Source organism: Ranitomeya variabilis, chromosome 1 (genome assembly GCF_051348905.1).
Source record: "Ranitomeya variabilis isolate aRanVar5 chromosome 1, aRanVar5.hap1, whole genome shotgun sequence".
NCBI classification, from domain to species: Eukaryota; Metazoa; Chordata; class Amphibia; order Anura; family Dendrobatidae; genus Ranitomeya; species Ranitomeya variabilis.
Window position 1 is genome coordinate 842,511,488 of NC_135232.1, and position 21,185 is coordinate 842,532,672.

The 21,185-nt window shown below is 44.6% G+C and overlaps 1 protein-coding gene across 1 annotated transcript in view; it reads right to left on the reverse strand.

The window, feature by feature from the left end:
- PPEF2 (protein phosphatase with EF-hand domain 2) overlaps nt 1–20,913 on the reverse strand; it is a 132,228-nt gene extending 111,315 nt beyond the window's left edge. Inside the window, exon 1 of the mRNA XM_077276130.1 lies at nt 20,769–20,913. The gene's annotated coding sequence lies outside the window, so the exon portion shown is untranslated. The remainder of the gene's footprint in view (nt 1–20,768) is intronic.
- Between the last annotated feature and the right edge of the window lie 272 nt (nt 20,914–21,185).

A 21,185-nucleotide genomic window follows, 5' to 3' on the forward strand; every position in this document is an offset into this window, starting at 1 on the left:
CACGCAGAGTGTGCAAAAAATACCCTCGCACCGACTCACGATGAGGTGGTGCCACTCTGCACCCCCAGAGCTTCCAGCTAGCCAGGTAGTTTCATGATAGCAAGCTGGACTAGAACTTAGCAAGAAAAACCATATGTAACAAATGAACAAGCAGGAACTTAGCTTGTGCTGGAGTAGACAGGTCCTCAGAAAGATCCAGGAGAGATCTGAACCAGTACTAGAACATTGACAGCTGGCATGGAGTAACGATCTGAGTGGAGTTAAATAGAGAATCAGCCTAGCCCCAAACGAGGGCAGCTGGAGAAGGAATCTCAGAACCAGCAGCTCCACTCACAGCCACCAGAGGGAGTCCACGGACAGAACTCACCGAAGTACCATTCATGACCACAGGAGGGAGTTCGAGAACGGAATTCACAACAGTACCCCCCCTTTGAGGAGGGGTCACCGAACCCTCACCAGAGCCCCCAGGCCGATCAGGACGAGCCAAATGAAAGGCACGAACTAAAATCGGCAGCATGGACATCAGAGGCAACAACCCAGGAATTATCCTCCTGACCATAGCCCTTCCATTTGACCAAGTACTGAAGTTTTAGTCTCGAAATACGAGAATCCAAAATCTTCTCCACCACATACTCCAACTCCCCCTCGACCAACACCGGAGCAGGAGGATCAACGGAGGGAACCATAGGCGCCACATATCTCTGCAGCAACGACCTATGGAACACATTATGGATGGCAAAAGAAGCAGGAAGGGCCAAACGAAATGATACAGGATTAAGAATTTCAGAAATCTTATAAGGACCAATGAAACGAGGCTTAAACTTAGGAGAAGAAACCTTCATAGGAACATAACGAGATGATAACCAAACCAAATCCCCAACACGAAGTCGGGGACCAACACGGCGACGGCGGTTAGCGAAACGTTGAGCTTTCTCTTGGGACAAGGTCAAATTGTCCACCACATGAGTCCAAATTTGTTGCAACCTGTCCACCACAGAATCCACACCAGGACAGTCCGAAGGCTCAACCTGTCCTGAAGAAAAACGAGGATGAAAACCAAAATTACAAAAAAAAGGCGAAACCAAAGAAGCCGAACTGGCCCGATTATTAAGGGCGAACTCAGCTAATGGCAAGAAGGTCACCCAATCATCCTGATCCGCAGAAACAAAGCATCTCAGATAAGTTTCCAAAGTCTGATTGGTTCGTTAGCGGCGTGTTCTGGCACAGACAAATTGAAAAGTCGTCCCTTAGGGAACTTGCTACCAGGAATCAAATTAATAGCACAATCACAATCCCTATGAGGAGGTAGGGTACTAGACTTGGGCTCATCAAATACATCCCGGTAATCCGACAAAAACTCAGGGACTTCAGAAGGAGTGGAGGAAGAAATTGACAATAATGAAACATCCCCATGTACCCCTTGACACCCCCAACTGGACACCGACATTGATTTCCAATCCAATACTGGATTATGGACCTGCAGCCATGGCAAACCCAACACAACCACATCATGCAGATTATGCAACACCAAAAAGCGAATATCCTCCTGATGCGCAGCAGCCATGCACATAGTCAACTGGGTCCAGTACTGAGGCTTATTCTTGGCCAAAGGCGTAGCATCAATTCCCCTCAAAGGAATGGGATGCTGCAAGGGCTCCAAAAAAAACCCACAGCGCCTGGCAAACTCCAAGTCCAACAAATTCAGGGCAGCGCCTGAATCCACAAATGCCATAACAGAATAGGATGACAAAGAGCAAATCAGAGTAACGGACAGAAGAAATTTAGGCTGTACAGTACCAATGGTGACGGACCTAGCGAACCGCTTAGTGCGCTTAGGACAATCAGAGATAGCATGAGTGGAGTCACCACAGTAAAAACACAGCCCCTTCTGACGTCTATGTTCTTGCCGTTCAGCTCTGGTCAAAGTCCTATCACATTGCATAGGCTCAGGCCTCTGCTCAGAGGATACCGCCAAATGGTGCACAGTTTTGCGCTCACGTAAGCGCCGATCGATCTGTATGGCCAAGGACATTGATTCATTCAGACCAGCAGGCGTGGGGAACCCCACCATAACATCCTTAAGGGCTTCAGAAAGACCCTTTCTGAAAATTGCTGCCAGGGCACACTCATTCCACTGAGTAAGCACAGACCACTTTCTGAACTTCTGGCAATATACCTCCGCTTCATCCTGACCCTGACACAAAGCCAGCAAAATTTTCTCTGCCTGATCCACAGAATTCGGTTCATCATAAAGCAAACCCAGCGCCAGAAAAAACGCATCTACATTACGCAATGCAGGATCTCCTGGCGCCAGGGCGAATGCCCAGTCTTGAGGGTCGCCACGCAACAAAGAAATAATGATTCTTACTTGCTGAATAGGGTCACCAGAAGAGCGGGGTTTCAGAGCAAGAAACAGTTTACAATTGTTTTTGAAATTCTGAAATTTAGATCTATCCCCAGAAAACAAATCAGGAATTGGAATTCTAGGCTCCAACATAGGATTCTGAACTACATAATCTTGAATGTTTTGTACCCTTGCAGCGAGTTGATCTACACTAGAGGACAAACCTTGAATGTCCATATCCACACCTAAGTTCTGAACCACCCAGAGTTTAAGGGGAAAAGAAAGGCAAAACACACTGCAGAGAAAAAAAAAAATGGTCTCAGAACTTCTCTTTTCCCTCTATTGAGATGCATTAACACTTTGTGGGCCAGCTGTACTGTTATGGACCTGGTGGTTAGGTGCACCAGGAATGACCTGATAGTTAAACACGGAATCAGGACGAGCTCTGGGGAAATGGGAACTCTGCTGACCGCAAACCCTACTCCTATCAACACAACTAGAAACAGCCGTGGAGCGTGCCTGACTCTGCCTAGACGCCTCTTCACAGCCTAAGAGCTAACTACCCCTAAAGAAAGGAAACAAAGCCTTACTTGCCTCAGAGAAATTTCCCCAAAGGTAAAAGCAGCCCCCCCACAAGTATTGACTGTGAGATAAGAGGAAATCACAAACACAGGATGAAATAGGTTTTAGCAAAGAGAGGCCAGTCTAACTAAACAGATTGAGGATAGAAAAGGGATCTTTGCGGTCAACACAAAAAGCTACAAAAACCACGCAGAGTGTGCAAAAAATACCCCCGCACCGACCCACTCTGCACCCCCAGAGCTTCCAGCTAGCCAGGTAGTTTCATGATAGCAAGCTGGACTAGAACTTAGCAAGAAAAACCATATGTAACAAATGAACAAGCAGGAACTTAGCTTGTGCTGGAGTAGACAGGTCCTCAGAAAGATCCAGGAGAGATCTGAACCAGTACTAGAACATTGACAGCTGGCATGGAGTAACGATCTGAGTGGAGTTAAATAGAGAATCAGCCTAGCCCCAAACGAGGGCAGCTGGAGAAGGAATCTCAGAACCAGCAGCTCCACTCACAGCCACCAGAGGGAGTCCACGGACAGAACTCACCGAAGTACAATTCATGACCACAGGAGGGAGTTCGAGAACGGAATTCACAACAATCACCACACATAATCCCGCCCCCACCACATTACCACACACAATCTCGCCCCCCACATCACCACACATAATCCTGCCCCACCACATCACCACACATAATCCCGCCCCCACCACATCACCACACATAATCCCGCCCCCACCACATCACCACACATAATCCTGACCCCACCACATCACCACACATAATCCCGCCCCCCACATCACCACACATAATCCCACCCCCCAACACATCACCACACATAATCCCGCCCCCTCACCACATCACCACACATAATCCCGCCCCCAACACATTACCACACATAATCCCACCCCCACCATATCACCACACATAATCCCGCCCCCCCACATTACCCCAGATAATACCGCCCCCACCACATCACCACACATAATCCTGCCCCCGACCACATTACCACAGATAATCCCTCCCCCCACCACATTGCCACACATAATCCCACCCCCCACCACATTACCCCAGATAATCCTGCCCCCCACCACATTACCACACATAATCCCACCCCCCCACATTACCACACATAATACTGCCCCACCACATCACCACACATAATCCCGCCCCCTCAACACATCACCACACATAATCTCGCCCCCCACCACATCACCACACATAATCCCGCCCCCATCACATCATCACACATAATCCCGCCCCCCACCACATCACCACACATAATCCCGCCCCCCACATCACCACACATAATCCTGCCCCCACCACATCACCACACATAATCCTGCCCCCCTACCACATCACCACACATAATCCCGCCCCCCCACCACATCACCACATAATCCCGCCCCACCACACATAATCCCGCCCCCCACATCACCACACATAATCCCGCCCCCCACCACACATAATCCTGCCCCACCACCACATCACCACACATAATCCCGCCCCCCACCACATCACCACACATAATCCAGACACCCACATCACCACACATAATCCTGCCCCCACCACATCACCACACATAATCCCACCCCCCACATTACCACAGATCATCCCGCCCCCCCACCACATTACCACGCATAATCCCGCCCCATCACATTACCACACATAATCCTGCCCCCCCACATTACCACACAAGGCTCCGTCCTCACACATTACCACACGAGGCTCCGTCCCCACACATTACCACACGAGGCTCCGTCCCCACACATTACCACACGAGGCTCAGTCCCCAAACATTACCACACGAGGCTCCGTCCACACACATTATCACACGGGGCGCCGTTCCCCACATTACCACATGAGGCTCTGTCCCCACATATTACCACACGAGGCTCCGTTCCCCCACATTACCACACAATACTCCGTCCCCCCACATTACCACACAAAGCTCCGTCCTTCCACATTACCACACGAGGCTCAGTCCCCACACATTACCACACGAGGCTCCGTCCACACACATTATCACACGAGGCGCCGTTCCCCACATTACCACATGAGGCTCTGTCCCCACACATTACCACACGAGGCTCCGTTCCCCCACATTACCACACAATACTCCGTCCCCCCACATTACCACACGAAGCTCTGTCTCCACACATTACCACACGAGGCTCCGCCCCCGCACATTACCACACGAGGCTCCCCCCGCACATTACCACACGTGCCAAGCGTTAGCTGGCTGGAAACAGCTAGTATATATATATATATATATATATATATATATATATATATATATACACACAGTATATATTAGAAAAAAAGGGGGAAACAGCACCAAAGACTTCCAGAAAAAAAAGTGATGTTTATTGCCCAAATGGTGTGGTGACGTTTCCGATACAATCCTTTCTCAAGCCCTTGAGAAAGGATTGTATCGGAAACGTCACCACGCCATTTGGGAAATAAACATCACTTTTTTTCTGGAAGAATGTGGTGCTGTTGTCCCCTTTTTTTCTATTGTTACAAGGAGCCTTCTGAGATTGCTGGCTAGGGATGCGTGCACTTTGTTAAGGAACTGTGTTTAGTGCTGTTCCAATTTTTTTCTTATATATATATATATTTATATTTATATATATGTTTTGAAGAATATTTGGTTTTAAAAGGATGTGTACAGTTGTGTATTACGTAGCGATTTTAACATGAGCTTTTACATACAGAGAACTGCTGTATGTAAAAGCTCATGTTAAAATCGCATTGCAATCCGACAGCAATGCACTCTGATGTAAATCGGATGCTAGGTGTGAAAATCGCATTGTACTCACAATGTACTCGCATGACACTCGCATAGCACTCGTCCGTTTTTTATATATGTATATATATATATATATATATATATATATATATATATATATATATATATTATTGTTATTATTTATTGTTATAGCGCCATTTATTCCATGGCGCTTTACATGTGAGGAGGGGTATACATAATAAAAACAAGTACAATATTCTTAAACAATACAAGTCATAACTGGTACAGGAGGAGAGAGGACCCTGCCCGCGAGGGCTCATAATCTACAAGGGATGGGTGAGGATACAGTAGGTGAGGATAGAGCTGGTCATGCAGCGGTTTGGTTGATCGGTGGTTACTGCAGGTTATAGGCTTGTCGGAAGAGATGGGTCTTCAGGCTCTTTTTGAAGGTTTCGATGGTAGGCGAGAGTCTGATGTGTTGTGGTAGAGGATTCCAGAGTAGGGGTGATACGCGAGAGAAATCTTGTATACGATTGTGGGAAGAGGAGATAAGAGGGAAGTAGAGAAGGAGATCTTGTGAGGATCGGAGGTTGCGTGTAGGTAAGTACCGGGAGACGAGGTCACAGATGTATGGAGGAGACAGGTTGTGGATGGCTTTGTATGTCATGGTTAGGGTTTTGTACTGGAGTCTCTGGGCAATGGGGAGCCAGTGAAGGGATTGACAGAGGGGAGAGGCCGGGGAATAGCGGGGGGACAGGTGGATTAGTCGGGCAGCAGAGTTTAGAATAGATTGGAGGGATGCGAGAGTGTTAGAGGGGAGGCCACAGAGCAGGAGGTTGCAGTAGTCAAGGCGAGAGATGATGAGGGCATGGACTGAGGGTTTTTGCAGATTCTTGGTTGAGGAATGTACGGATTCGTGAAATATTTTTGAGTTGAAGTCGGCAGGAAGTGGAAAGGGCTTGGATATGTGGTTTGAAGGAGAGATCAGCGTCAAGGATTACCCCGAGGCAGCGAGCTTGCGGGACTGGGGAGAGTGGGCAGCCATGCACTGTAATGGATAGGTTCGTTGGGGGGGTCGCGTGAGATGGGGGAAAGATGATGAATTCTGTTTTGTCCATGTTAAGTTTCAGAAATCTAGCGGAGAAGAAGGATAAAATAGTGGACAGACATTGAGGGATTCTGGTTAGTAGGGAGGTGATATCTGGTCCAGAGATGTAGATCTGTGTGTCATCAGCATAGAGGTGATACTGGAAGCCATGAGATTCTATGAGCTGTCCCATGCCAAAGGTGTAAATGGAGAAGAGCAGGGGCCCAAGGACTGAACCTTGTGGGACTCCGACAGATAGGGGGCGAGGTGAGGAGGTGGTGTGTGAGTGGGAGACGCTGAATGTCCGGTCTGTTACGTATGATGAGATCCAGGATAGGGTCAAGTCTGTGATGCCAAGGGATGAGAGGGTCTGTAATAATAGGGAATGGTCCACTGTGTCAAAGGCAGCCGACAGGTCGAGGAGGAGGACAGAGTATTGTCGCTTGCTCTATATATATAAAATTAGATTACAGATATTGTCATTAATAAAAAAAGAACTATATTCTGGTTTACATTTTACAAATATTATGCTGATTATGAGATTCTACAACCAGAATTACTCAGTGTAAATAGATTATCATTTATCACTGATAAAAGTTTAGTTTATTATTATTCATCCATAAGGCTAGGTTCACATTGCGTTAATGGCAGTCCGCTGACGGAATCCGTTTCATAGCGGCACTAACGCGGCACTAACGCTATGTAACGGATCCGTTAGCGCACCCATTGACTGCCATTATGTAGCGCATCGCTAACGCATGTCATAATCGGTATGCGTTAGCGATGTTCCGTCATTCTGTGACGGACCCTCGGACGCAGTCTGCAGCATTTCGGGTTTGTCACCCGCTAGCACAGATAGAGCCGATTATGACATGCGTTGCGATGCGCTACATAATGGCAGTCAATGGGTGCGCTAACGGATCCGTTACATAGTGTTAGTGCCGCTATGAAACGGATTCTGTCAGCGGACTGCCATTAACGCAATGTGAACCTAGCCTAAGTAAAAATGATCACTGTCGTCAATCAAACTATAAGTGGATGTCTTTTGTCCTACGGTATTGCTTACCTAACTTGAATGAATATGTAAATAATATCATTCATAGAAATCATTCATAAACTCATTGTACATTAGAATTGTATTTTTGCGATTGGGGACAGTGAATGAATAATTTCTCATTAAGTAAATAGATTGTTTCACTTACAGATTCTTTCTGTTTGAGTTAATGGAGTAATTATTCGTTCAGATTTTATTTTGGGGGGGGTTTCATATGTAGCTGTAAATCCATATTCGGTTTATTAAAGGGAGTCTGTCACGTCGAATAACCCTATTAAACCTGTAGATGTATGGTTAATCTGCATGTAAACAGTGTTTTAAAGCTGCTGGGCAACTTGATGAAAATGAACCTACTTCCTCCCATTCGCCGAATGCTTTCAGTCACACAGATGTGCCGATGTGGCTCCAGACACAATTATCTAATATATAAAGCTGAATGTGTGTGTATGTGTGTATGTCCGGGATTGGCGTCGCAGCTACAGCCACAAAATTTTGCACAGTCACACATCTGGACCCGAGAGCGTGATAGGCTATGTTGTGAGGCGAAATTTTAACCCCGCGCATTCCAATTCACCCAAAATTTTGCCCCTATCTACATAATGGGGAAAAAGTGAAACGAAAAGTGTTGGAGGCAAATTGACAGCTGCCAGATGTGAACAAGGGGGACTTAAAGAATGAGAGCGATGGCGCCAAAGAGTATATACCGTACAGTTGCTAAGGTGGGGCCCCGACATGGGATACTCACCACACATGGGGATATGAACACACACACAAAATGCGCCACACACTACCACGTGCTTGAACACATATACCACCCTCAGCACACATTTCACCACACATACACCAACCTCGCCATATAAAAGTCGAAACACAAAAGTCGCCGCTCAAAACTCGCCACGCGCAAAATTCACCACATGCAAAACTAGGCTCACGCAAAACTCGCCACACGTGCAAAACTCACCTCATGGAAAACTCGCCACACACAAAACTTGCACACGCGGAAAAATTGCCACATGCACAAAAGTTGCGACACATGCAAAAGTTGCCTCACACAAAACTTGCACATACTCAAAACGCACCACACATAAAACTCGCCACGCGCAAAACTCGCCATGCACAAAACTTGCTGCACACAACTTGCTACACTAACCTGTCACATGCAACTCGACACACAAAAAGTTGCTATACGCATGTCAGCACACAAAACTCATCTCACAAAAGTCGCCACACGCAACTCAACACACACAACTTGACACATGAAACTCGCCCTAAAACACACAAAAGTCTGGTATTATCCTTCAAAAATAAAAATCTGATTAATAAGCAGACAAACTATAAGAGCAACAAATGTACCATATAGGAAATACGGCAGCTGTCAGTCACATGACCTGTCTATTATATGTATGTGTGAGCTAATATATACTGCCAGGGGGGAGGGCTTCCTGTTGGCTGGGGATTTATCAGGCTGCCAATTTAACTTACAAATAGGTAAGGGTAGGTAAAAATACTGACCAAATAACGTGTGAACGCAGTCTAATACAGGAGGAGATGACATACAGATATATACTATATACAGGAGGAGATGACACACAGGTATATACTATATACAGGAGAGATGACACACACATATATACTATATACAGGGGAGATGACACACAGGTATATACTATATACACTATTTTCCAAATTATTATGCAAATGATATTTTTCTCGGATTTTCCTAAATTGTCGGTCCAAATGACAGTCAGCCTAATAAAAGTCATCACCCTTTAGAGTATACATCGAATTTTATTGAAGAAACCTCCCAATAATAACAGTATAATCTCCAAAATGAATAAAACCTCAAAATGCACGGTTTCAAATTATTAGGCACAGTAGAATTTCTAGACATTTCATATGTTTAAACCCCTTTACCCCCAAGGGTGGTTTGCACGTTAATGACCAGGCCAATTTTTACAATTCTGACCACTGTCCCTTTATGAGGTTATAACTCTGGAACGCTTCAACGAATCCCGGTGATTCTGACATTGTTTTCTTGTGACATATTGTACTTCATGATAGTGGTAAAATTTCTTTGATATTACCTGCGTTTATTTGTGAATAAAATGGAAATTTTGAAAATTTTGAAAATTTTGCAATTTTCCAACTTTGAATTGTTATGCCCTTAAATCACAGAGATATGCCACGCAAAATACTTAGTAAGTAACATTTCCCACATGTCTACTTTACATCAGCACAATTTTGGAACCAAACACTGACTATCCCGTCGGTGGTCATACGGGCCCACCCCACCTCGACGGGATAGTACGTCCGATGTCAGAAAGGGGATAAAAATCTGAAAATGCTCATTTGTGGAATTTGCAGCATTAAGAGGTCACATTCACTAAACAAAAAAGCTATTTAACTCCAAAACATCCCAACAGGCCAAGTTACATGTTAACATAGGAACCTTTCTTTGATATCACCTTCATAATTCTTGCATCCATTCAACTTGTGAGTTTTTGGAGAGTTTCTGCTTGTATTTCTTTGCATGAAGTCAGAATAGCCTCCCAGAGCTGCTGTTTTGATGTGAACTGCCTCCAACCCTCGTAGATCTTTTGCTTGATGATACTCCAAAGGTTCTCCATAGGGTTGAGGTCAAGGGAAGATGGTGGCCACACCATGAGTTTATCTCCTTTTATGCCCATAGCAGCCAATGACTCAGAGGTATTCTTTGCAGCATGAGATGGTGCATCATCATGCATGAAGATGATTTTGCACCTCAAGGCATGTTTCTGCTTTTTATACCATGGAAGAAAGTTGTTAGTCAGAAACTCTATATACTTTGCAGAGATCATTTTCACATCTTCAGAAACTTTAAAGGGCCCTACCAGCTGTTTCCCCATGATTCCATCCCAAAACATGACTCCTCCACATCCTTCCTGACGTTGCAGCCTTGTTGGGACATGGTGGCCATCCACCAATCATCCACTACTCCATCCATCTGGACCATCCAGGGTTGCTCAACATTCATCAGTAAACAAGACTGTTTGAAAATTAGTCTTCATGTATGTCTGGGCCCACTACAACCATTTCTGCTTGTGAACACGGTTTAGGGGTGGCAGAATAGTAGGTTTATGAACCAAAGCAAGCCTTTGAAGGATCCTACACCTTGAGGTTCGAGGGACTCCAGAGGCATCAGCGGCTTCAAATATCTGTTTGCTGGTTTGTAATGGCTTTTTAGCAGCTGCTCTCTTTTTCCGATGAACTTGCCTGGTAGAAACTTTCCTCATTATGCCTTTATCAGCACGAACACGACTGTGCTCAGATTCAGCCACAAATCTCTTAACAGTATGAAGCTCACACTTAAATTTTCAAGAAATACCTAATGTTTTCATCCCTTGATCAAGGCATTGCACAATTTGATGCTTTTTGGCAGCAGAGAGATCCTTTTTCTTTCCCATGTTACTTGAAAACTGTGGCCTGCTTAGTAATGTGGAACATCATTTTTAAGTAGTTTTCCTTTAATTAGAATCACCTGGAAAACTAATTATCACGTGTTTAAACCCTTAGTGACGGAGCAAAATTTTTTAAATCTGACCAGTGTCACTTTATCTGGTAATAACTCTGGAACGCTTCAACAGATCCCAGTGATTTTGAGATTGTTTTTTTGTGACACATTATACTTTATGATAATGGTAAATTTAGGCCGATATGTTTTGTGTTTATTTATAAAAAATATCATAAATTTGAGCAAAATGTTAAAAAATTAGCAATTTTCAAACTTTGAATGATTATCCCTTTAATCCAGATAGTCATACCATAGCAAAACCTTAATAAATAACATTTCCCACATGTCAGCTTTACATCAGCATCATTTGTAAAATGTTATTTTATTTTCTTAGCATTTTAGGAGGTTTAAAAATGTAGCAGCAATTTTTCATTTTTTCAAAGAAATTTTCAAAATTAATTTTTTTAGGGACCTATCCAGGTTTGAAGTGACTTTAGGGGTCCCATATATTGGGAAACCCCTAAAAGTTAAACCATTTTAAAAACAGCACCCCCTGACATATTGAAAACTGCAGTCAGGTAGTTTGTTAACCCTTCAGGTGCTTTTCAGGAATTAATGCAAAGTGGCATGACAGAAATGAAAATAGGTATTATTACCACCTAAATGACTCTAACTTCTGAACAGGTTACAACAGCCGTCAGACTGTAAGGCCGCTATTTGGGGGTGAATTGCCATGGCAAATATCAGGACCACTCAATCATGATCTCAGGGCAGCAACTGGGATAAAGAGTAAGCCCCCACACTCTGTTAACCATTTATAATGATGTAGTCACTATTGACAGCAGCATCTAAGGGGTTAAACAGATATGGACGGTGCAAACACTGATCGTGGCTGATTCAGCAAATTGTCATCTATAGTGGACAGCCGACAGCTGCTGGATTGTCACCTGTATGGGGAGGCTATTCTCTTATATCTCAGGTCAGTTAAAAGACGTATTGGCGGTCATTAAGGGGTTAAGATTGATTTCAGTGATCCATTGAGCCCTGAGACACAATGCCATCCATGAGTTTATTTGAAAAACAAAACAATTAAATTGTTTTAACACCTAAATCCAATTTGCATAATAACTTGGAACACAGTGTAAAAGAGGAGATGACACATAGGTATATGTTGTGAATTCCGTTCTTGAACTCCCTCCTGTGGTCATGAATGATACTTCGGCGAGTTCTGTCCGTGGACTCCCTCTGGTGGCTGTGAGGGGAACTGCTGGTTCTGAGGTTGCTTCCTCAGCTGCCCTCGTTTGCGGCTAGGCTGGCTTCTCTATTTAACTCCACTCAGATCGTTACTCCATGCCAGCTGTCAATGTATTAGCACTGGTTCAGATCTCTCTCGGATCTTTCTGATGACCTGTCTACTCCAGCAGAAGCTAAGTCCCTGCTAGTTCATTTGTTGTTCATTGTGTACTGAATATATTTCTTAGTACTTGCTAAGTTCTAGTCCAGCTCGCTAACATGATATTGCCTTGCTAGCTGGAAGCTCTGGGTTGCAGAGTGGCACCTCCGCACGGTGAGTCTGTGCAGGGGTCTTTTTGCACACTCTGCGTGGCTTTTTGTAGTTTTTTGTGCTGACTGCATAGATCCCTTTCCTATCCTCAGTCTATCTAGTAAGTCTGGCCTCCTTTGCTGAAACCTGTTTCATCCCTGTGTTTGTGACTTTCCTCTTAACTCACAGTTAATATATGTGGGGGGCTGTCTTTACCTTTGGGGGAATTTCTCTGAGGCAAGGTAAGGCTTATTTTCCTATCTTTAGGGGTAGTTAGCTCTTAGGCTGTGAAGAGGCGTCTAGGGAGAGTTAGGTACGCTCCACAGCTATTTCTAGTGTGTGTGTTATAGGATTAGGATGGCGGTCAGCAGAGTTCCCACTTCCCAGAGCTCGTCCTGTTTTCTAGTTTAACCATCAGGTCATTCCAGGTGCAGCTGGCCCACAAAGTGTTAATGCATCTCAATAGAGGGATAAGAGAAGTTCTGAGACCATTTTTTTTTCTCTGCAGTGTGTTTTGTCTTTCTTTTCCCCTTAACCTCTGGGTGGTTCAGGACTCAGGTGTAGATATGAACATTCAAGGTCTGTCCTCTTGTGTTGATCACCTCACTGCGAGGGTACAAAGCATTCAAGATTATGTAGTTCAGAATCCTATGTTAGAGCCTAGAATTCCAATTCCAGATTTGTTTTTTTGGAGATAGATCTAAATTTCTGAATTTCAAAAATAATTGTAAACTGTTTCTTGCTTTGAAACCCCGCTCCTCTGGTGACCCCATTCAGCAAGTAAAAATCATTATTTCTTTGTTACGTGGCGACCCACAAGACTGGGCATTCTCCCTTGCGCCAGGAGATCCTGCATTGCTTAATGTAGATGCGTTTTTTCTGGCGCTTGGATTGCTTTATGACGAACCTAACTCTGTGGATCAGGCAGAGAAAATCTTGCTAGCTTTGTGTCAAGGTCAGGATGAAGCAGAGGTATATTGCCAGAAGTTTCGAATGTGGTCTGTGCTTACACAATGGAATGAGTGTGCCCTTGCAGCAATTTTCAGAAAAGGTCTTTCTGAAGCCCTTAAGGATGTTATGGTGGGGTTTCCCACGCCTGCTGGTCTGAATGAATCAATGTCCTTGGCCAGTCAGATCGATCGGCGCTTGCGTGAACGCAAGGTTGTGCGCCATTTGGCGGTGTCCTCTGAGCAGAGTCCTGAGCCTATGCAATGTGATAGGACTTTGACCAGAGCTGAACGGCAAGAACACAGACGTCAGAATAGGCTGTGTTTTTACTGTGGTGACCCCACTCATGCTATCTCTGATTGTCCTAAGCGCACTAAGCGGTTCGCTAGGTCCGTCACCATTGGTACTGTACAGCCTAAATTTCTTTTGTCCGTTACTCTGATTTGCTCTTTGTCGTCCTACTCTGTTATGGCATTTGTGGACTCAGGCGCTGCCCTGAATTTGATGGACTTGGAGTTTGCCAGGCGCTGTGGTTTTTTCTTGGAGCCCTTGCAGTATCCTATTCCATTAAGGGGAATTGATGCTACGCCTTTGGCCAAGAATAAGCCTCAGTACTGGACTCAGTTGACCATGTGCATGGCTCCTGCACATCAGGAAGATGTTTTGGTGTTGCATAATTTGCATGATCCTAGTGTATCATCACCCATCCCCTGCAGATTGTGAGCCCTCGCGGGCAGGGTCCTCCCTCCTTATGTACCCGTGTGCCTTGTTTTTTGCTCATGTTTAATGTATTTGTCTATATTTGCCCCGTATTTCACATGTAAAGCGCCATGGAATAAATGGCGCTATAAAAATGAATAATAATAATAATAATAATAATAATAATAAATGATGTGGTCGTGTTGGGTTTGCCATGGCTACAGGTCCATAATCCAGTATTGGATTGGAAATCCATGTCTGTGTCCAGTTGGGGTTGTCAAGGGGTACATGGTGACGTTCCGTTGTTGTCAATTTCTCCTTCTACTCCTTCTGAAGTCCCTGAGTTTTTGTCGGATTACCGAGATGTATTCGATGAGCCCAAATCCAGTGCCCTACCTCCTCATAGGGATTGTGATTGTGCTATTAATTTGATTCCTGGTAGTAAATTTCCTAAGGGACGACTTTTCAATTTATCTGTGCCGGAACACGCCGCTATGCGGAGTTATATAAAGGAGTCCTTGGAGAAATGGCATATTCGCCCGTCGTCGTCACCGTTGGGAGCAGGGTTCTTTTTTGTGGCCAAGAAGGATGGTTCTCTGAGACCTTGTATAGATTACCGCCTTCTCAATAAAATCACGGTCAAATTTCAGTACCCTTTGCCTCTACTGTCTGATTTGTTTGCTCGGATTAAGGGGGCTAGTTGGTTCACCAAGATAGATCTTCGAGGGGCGTATAATCTTGTGCGTATTAAACAGGGAGATGAATGGAAAACAGCATTTAATACGCCCGAGGGCCATTTTGAGTACCTGGTGATGCCATTCGGGCTTTCTAATGCTCCATCTGTGTTTCAGTCCTTTATGCATGACATCTTCCGAAAGTATTTGGATAGATTCATTATTGTATATTTGGATGATATTTTGGTCTTTTCGGATGATTGGGAGTCTCATGTGAAGCAGGTCAGAATGGTGTTCCAGGTTCTTCGTGCTAATTCTTTGTTTGTGAAGGGGTCTAAGTGTCTCTTCGGAGTTCAGAAGGTTTCCTTTTTGGGTTTAATTTTTTCCCCTTCTACTATCGAGATGGATCCTGTTAAAGTTCAGGCCATTTATGATTGGACTCAGCCTACATCTGTGAAGAGCCTTCAGAAATTCTTGGGCTTTGCTAATTTTTACCGTCGCTTCATCGCTATTTTTTCTAGTGTTGTTAAACCGTTGACTGATTTGACCAAGAAAGGTGCTGATGTGGTGAATTGGTCCTCTGCGGCCGTTGAGGCTTTTCGGGAGTTGAAACGTCGTTTCTCTTCGGCCCCTGTGCTGTGTCAGCAAGATGTTTCGCTCCCTTTTCAGGTCGAGGTTGATGCTTCTGAGATTGGAGCAGGGGCTGTTTTGTCTCAAAGATCTTCTGATGGCTCTGTGATGAAGCCATGTGCTTTCTTTTCTACAAAGTTTTCGCCTGCTGAGCGTAATTATGATGTTGGCAATCGGGAGTTGTTGGCTATGAAGTGGGCGTTCGAGGAGTGGCGACATTGGCTTGAGGGAGCCAAGCATCGCGTAGTGGTCTTAACGGATCACAAGAATCTGACTTATCTCGAGTCTGCTAAGCGGTTGAATCCTAGACAGGCTCGATGGTCGCTGTTTTTCTCCCGTTTCAATTTTGTGGTTTTATACCTTCCGGGTTCTAAGAATGTGAAGGCCGATGCCCTTTCAAGGAGTTTTGTGCCTGATTCCCCGGGAGTTCCTGAGCCGGCTGGTATTCTCCAAGAGGGGGTAATTCTGTCTGCCATCTCACCTGATTTGCGGCGGGCGCTGCAGGAGTTTCAGGCTGATAGACCTGACCGTTGTCCAGCAGAAAAACTGTTTGTCCCTGATAGATGGACTAGTAGAGTTATCTCTGAGGTTCATTGTTCGGTGTTGGCTGGTCATCCTGGGATTTTTGGTACCAGAGATTTGGTGGCTAGGTCCTTTTGGTGGCCTTCCTTGTCACGGGATGTGCGTTCTTTTGTGCAGTCTTGTGGGACTTGTGCTCGGGCCAAGCCCTGCTGTTCTCGTGCCAGTGGGTTACTTTTGCCCTTGCCAGTCCCGAAAAGGCCTTGGACGCATGTTTCCATGGATTTTATTTCAGATCTCCCTGTCTCTCAAAGGATGTCGGTCATCTGGGTGGTTTGTGATCGCTTCTCTAAGATGGTCCATTTGGTACCCTTGCCTAAATTACCTTCCTCCTCTGATTTGGTTCCACTATTTTTCCAGCATGTGGTTCGTTTGCATGGCATTCCGGAGAACATCGTGTCGGACAGAGGTTCCCAGTTTGTTTCAAGGTTTTGGCGGTCCTTTTGTGCTAAGATGGGCATTGATTTGTCTTTCTCTTCGGCTTTCCATCCTCAGACAAATGGCCAAACCGAACGAACTAATCAGACTTTGGAGACCTATCTGAGATGCTTTGTTTCTGCTGATCAGGATGATTGGGTGACCTTCTTGCCATTAGCTGAGTTCGCCCTTAATAATCGGGCCAGTTCGGCTACTTTGGTTTCGCCTTTTTTTTTGTAATTCTGGTTTTCATCCTCGTTTTTCTTCAGGGCAGGTTGAGCCTTCGGACTGTCCTGGTGTGGATTCTGTGGTGGACAGGTTGCAGCAAATTTGGACTCATGTAGTGGACAATTTGACATTGTCCCAGGAGAAGGCTCAACGTTTCGCCAACCGCCGTCGCTGTGTTGGTCCCCGACTTCGTGTTGGGGATTTGGTTTGGTTGTCGTCTCGTCATGTCCCTATGAAGGTTTCTTCTCCTAAGTTTAAGCCTCGTTTCATTGGTCCTTATAAGATTTCTGAAATTCTCAATCCTGTGTCGTTTAGTTTGGCCCTTCCAGTTTCTTTTGCCATCCATAATGTGTTCCATAGGTCGTTGTTGCGGAGATATGTGGCGCCTATGGTTCCCTCCGTTGACCCTCCTGCTCCGGTGTTGGTCGAGGGGGAGTTGGAGTATGTGGTGGAGAAGATTTTAGAGTCTCGTATTTTGAGATGGAAACTTCAGTACCTGGTCAAATGGAAGGGCTATGGTCAGGAGGATAATTCCTGGGTTTTTGCCTCCGATGTCCATGTGGCCGAGTTGGTTCGTGCCTTTCATTTGGCTCGTCCTGATCGGCCTGGGGGCTCTGGTGAGGGTTCAGTGACCCCTCCTCAAGGGGGGGTACTGTTGTGACTTCCGTTCTTGAACTCCCTCCTGTGGTCATGAATGATACTTCGGCGAGTTCTGTCCGTGGACTCCCTCTGGTGGCTGTGAGGGGAACTGCTGGTTCTGAGGTTGCTTCCTCAGCTGCCCTCGTTTGCGGCTAGGCTGGCTTCTCTATTTAACTCCACTCAGATCGTTACTCCATGCCAGCTGTCAATGTATTAGCACTGGTTCAGATCTCTCTCGGATCTTTCTGATGACCTGTCTACTCCAGCAGAAGCTAAGTCCCTGCTAGTTCATTTGTTGTTCATTGTGTACTGAATATATTTCTTAGTACTTGCTAAGTTCTAGTCCAGCTCGCTAACATGATATTGCCTTGCTAGCTGGAAGCTCTGGGTTGCAGAGTGGCACCTCCGCACGGTGAGTCTGTGCGGGGGTCTTTTTGCACACTCTGCATGGCTTTTTGTAGTTTTTTGTGCTGACCGCATAGATCCCTTTCCTATCCTCAGTCTATCTAGTAAGTCTGGCCTCCTTTGCTGAAACCTGTTTCATCCCTGTGTTTGTGACTTTCCTCTTAACTCACAGTTAATATATGTGGGGGGCTGTCTTTACCTTTGGGGGAATTTCTCTGAGGCAAGGTAAGGCTTATATTCCTATCTTTAGGGGTAGTTAGCTCTTAGGCTGTGAAGAGGCGTCTAGGGAGAGTTAGGTACGCTCCACAGCTATTTCTAGTGTGTGTGTTATAGGCTTAGGATTGCGGTCAGCAGAGTTCCCACTTCCCAGAGCTCGTCCTGTTTTCTAGTTTAACCATCAGGTCATTCCAGGTGCACCTAACCACCAGGTCCATAACAGGTATATACAGGAGGAGATGACATGCAGCAGGTATATATTATATACAGGGGAGATGACACAGGTATATACTATATATAGGAGGAGATGACATACAGGTATATACTATATACAGGAGGAGATGACACACAGGTATATACTATATACAGGAGATGACATATAGGTATATACTATAAAAAAGAGGAGATGACACAGGTATATACAGGAGGAGATGACATAGAGCAGGTATATACTATATACAGGAGATGACATACAGGTATATACTGTAAAAAAGAGATGACACATAGGTATATACAGGAGGAGATGACATACAGCAGGTATATACTATATACAGGGGAGATGACATACATGTATATACTATATACAGGAGATGACATACAGGTATATACTATATATAGGAGATGACATACAGGTATATACTATATACAGAAGAGATGACGTACAGGTATATACTATATACAGGAGGAGATGACACATAGGTATATATAATATACAGGAGGAGATGACATACAGCAGGTATATACTATTTACAGGGGAGATGACATACAGGTATATACTATATATAGGGGAGATGACATACAGGTGTATACTATATATAAGGGAGATGACATACAGGTGTATACTATATATAAGGGAGATGACAAACATGTATATACTGAGGGGAAAATGAGAGGTGTGAGGTGAAAATGAAAGGTGTGAGGTGAAAATGAAAGGTGTGAGGTGAAAATGAAAAGGTGTGAGTGCAAAATGAGAGGAGTGAGGGAAATAGTGGAGTGATCAGAAAATTACAGATGTGAGGTCGAAATGACAAGTGTTAGGGGGGAATGAGAGAAGTGAGGGGGGAATGAGAGGAGTGATGTGCTAAATGAGAGAGGTGATGGGAAAATAAGAGAAGTGAGGTGCTATAACTAACCACAGATATTTACTATGCCCAGGCAACGCCGGGCTCTTCAGCTAGTATATATATATGTATATATATATATATATATATATATATATATATATATATATATATATATATATATATATATATATATTTGATGGATGGGGGCCAAGAAGTAGAGATACAGAGGTATCAGTCAGTACAGGACTCTTGTGCATGACGGGAGACCCAAAGCCCCAGTGTCACAGAGAAACCAGCAATAGAAATGAAGGTGGGAGCTGAGTTACAGGTTTCACATTGGGGCCCAGAAACTCTCCAAAATTTCATGTGGGTATTTTGGCAGAATCAGTAAATATATACACTCACTGGCCACTTTATTAGGTACACCTGTCCAACTTCTTGTTAACACTTAATTTCTAATCAGCCAATCACATGGCGGCAACTCAGTGCATTTAGGCATGTAGACATGGTCAAGACAATCTCCTGCAGTTCAAACCGAGCATCAGTATGGGGAAGAAAGGTGATTTGAGTGCCTTTGAACGTGGCATGGTTGTTGGTGCCAGAAGGGCTGGTCTGAGTATTTCAGAAACTGCTGATCTACTGGGATTTTCACGCACAACCATCTCTAGGGTTTACAGAGAATGGTCCGAAAAAGAAAAAAAATCCAGTGAGCGGCAGTTCTGTGGGCGGAAATACCTTGTTGATGCCAGAGGTCAGAGGAGAATGGGCAGACTGGTTCGAGCTGATAGAAAGGCAACAGTGACTCAAATCGCCACCCGTTACAACCAATGTAGGCCTAAGAGCATCTCTGAACGCACAGTGCGTCGAACTTTGAGGCAGATGGGCTACAGCAGCAGAAGACCACACCGGGTACCACTCCTTTCAGCTAAGAACAGGAAACTGAGGCTACAATTTGTACAAGCTCATCGAAATTGGACAGTAGAAGATTGGAAAAACGTTGCTTGGTCTGATGAGTCTCGATTTCTGCTGCGACATTCGGATGGTAGGGTCAGAATTTGGCGTAAACAACATGAAAGCATGGATCCATCCTGCCTTGTATGGAGCATCTTTGGGATGTGCAGCCGACAAATCTGCGGCAACTGTGTGATGCCATCATGTCAATATGGACCAAAATCTCTGAGGAATGCTTCCAGCACCTTGTTGAATCTATGCCACGAAGAATTGAGGCAGTTCTGAAGGCAAAAGGGGGTCCAACCCGTTACTAGCATGGTGTACCTAATAAAGTGGCCGGTGAGTGTATATCGTATATCTACAAAATATTATACTTGGAAATGCAGTTTTAGAAAGAACCTTACTAATAATTCTAGATTAACTTATATTAGTTGCTTATTATAGTAAGATCTATTAAAATAAATAGTAACAACATACCTTCCTTTATGCGTTTGACAATCCTGCTCTTTTCTCTTCATCGTCCAGTCCTAGATAATGACGTCTTTGCATCGAAAAGTTATAAATCGAGAATGGCCCTGAAAAAAATCATAATTAATGTGCTCAATGCCTGTCCTACACAGTATCTGGGTATCTGGACAGACAAAGCACAGACTGGTTTATTTACAACACTGGATGACAGTGTTACCCCACGTGACACTTAAGACACTGAAAGGATCTATAATGGATTAGGATTATGCAAGATCCTGAAACAAACACCCTACAGACTTTTCTCTAATTGCCAGGTAGCCCTTGGATTTTACACAAGGAATAGATGCAGAATATTATGGGGTCAAGACAAAATTTTGATAAAACTGAAAAAAAAATAAATATATTTTTACCAGACAATATTAGTTA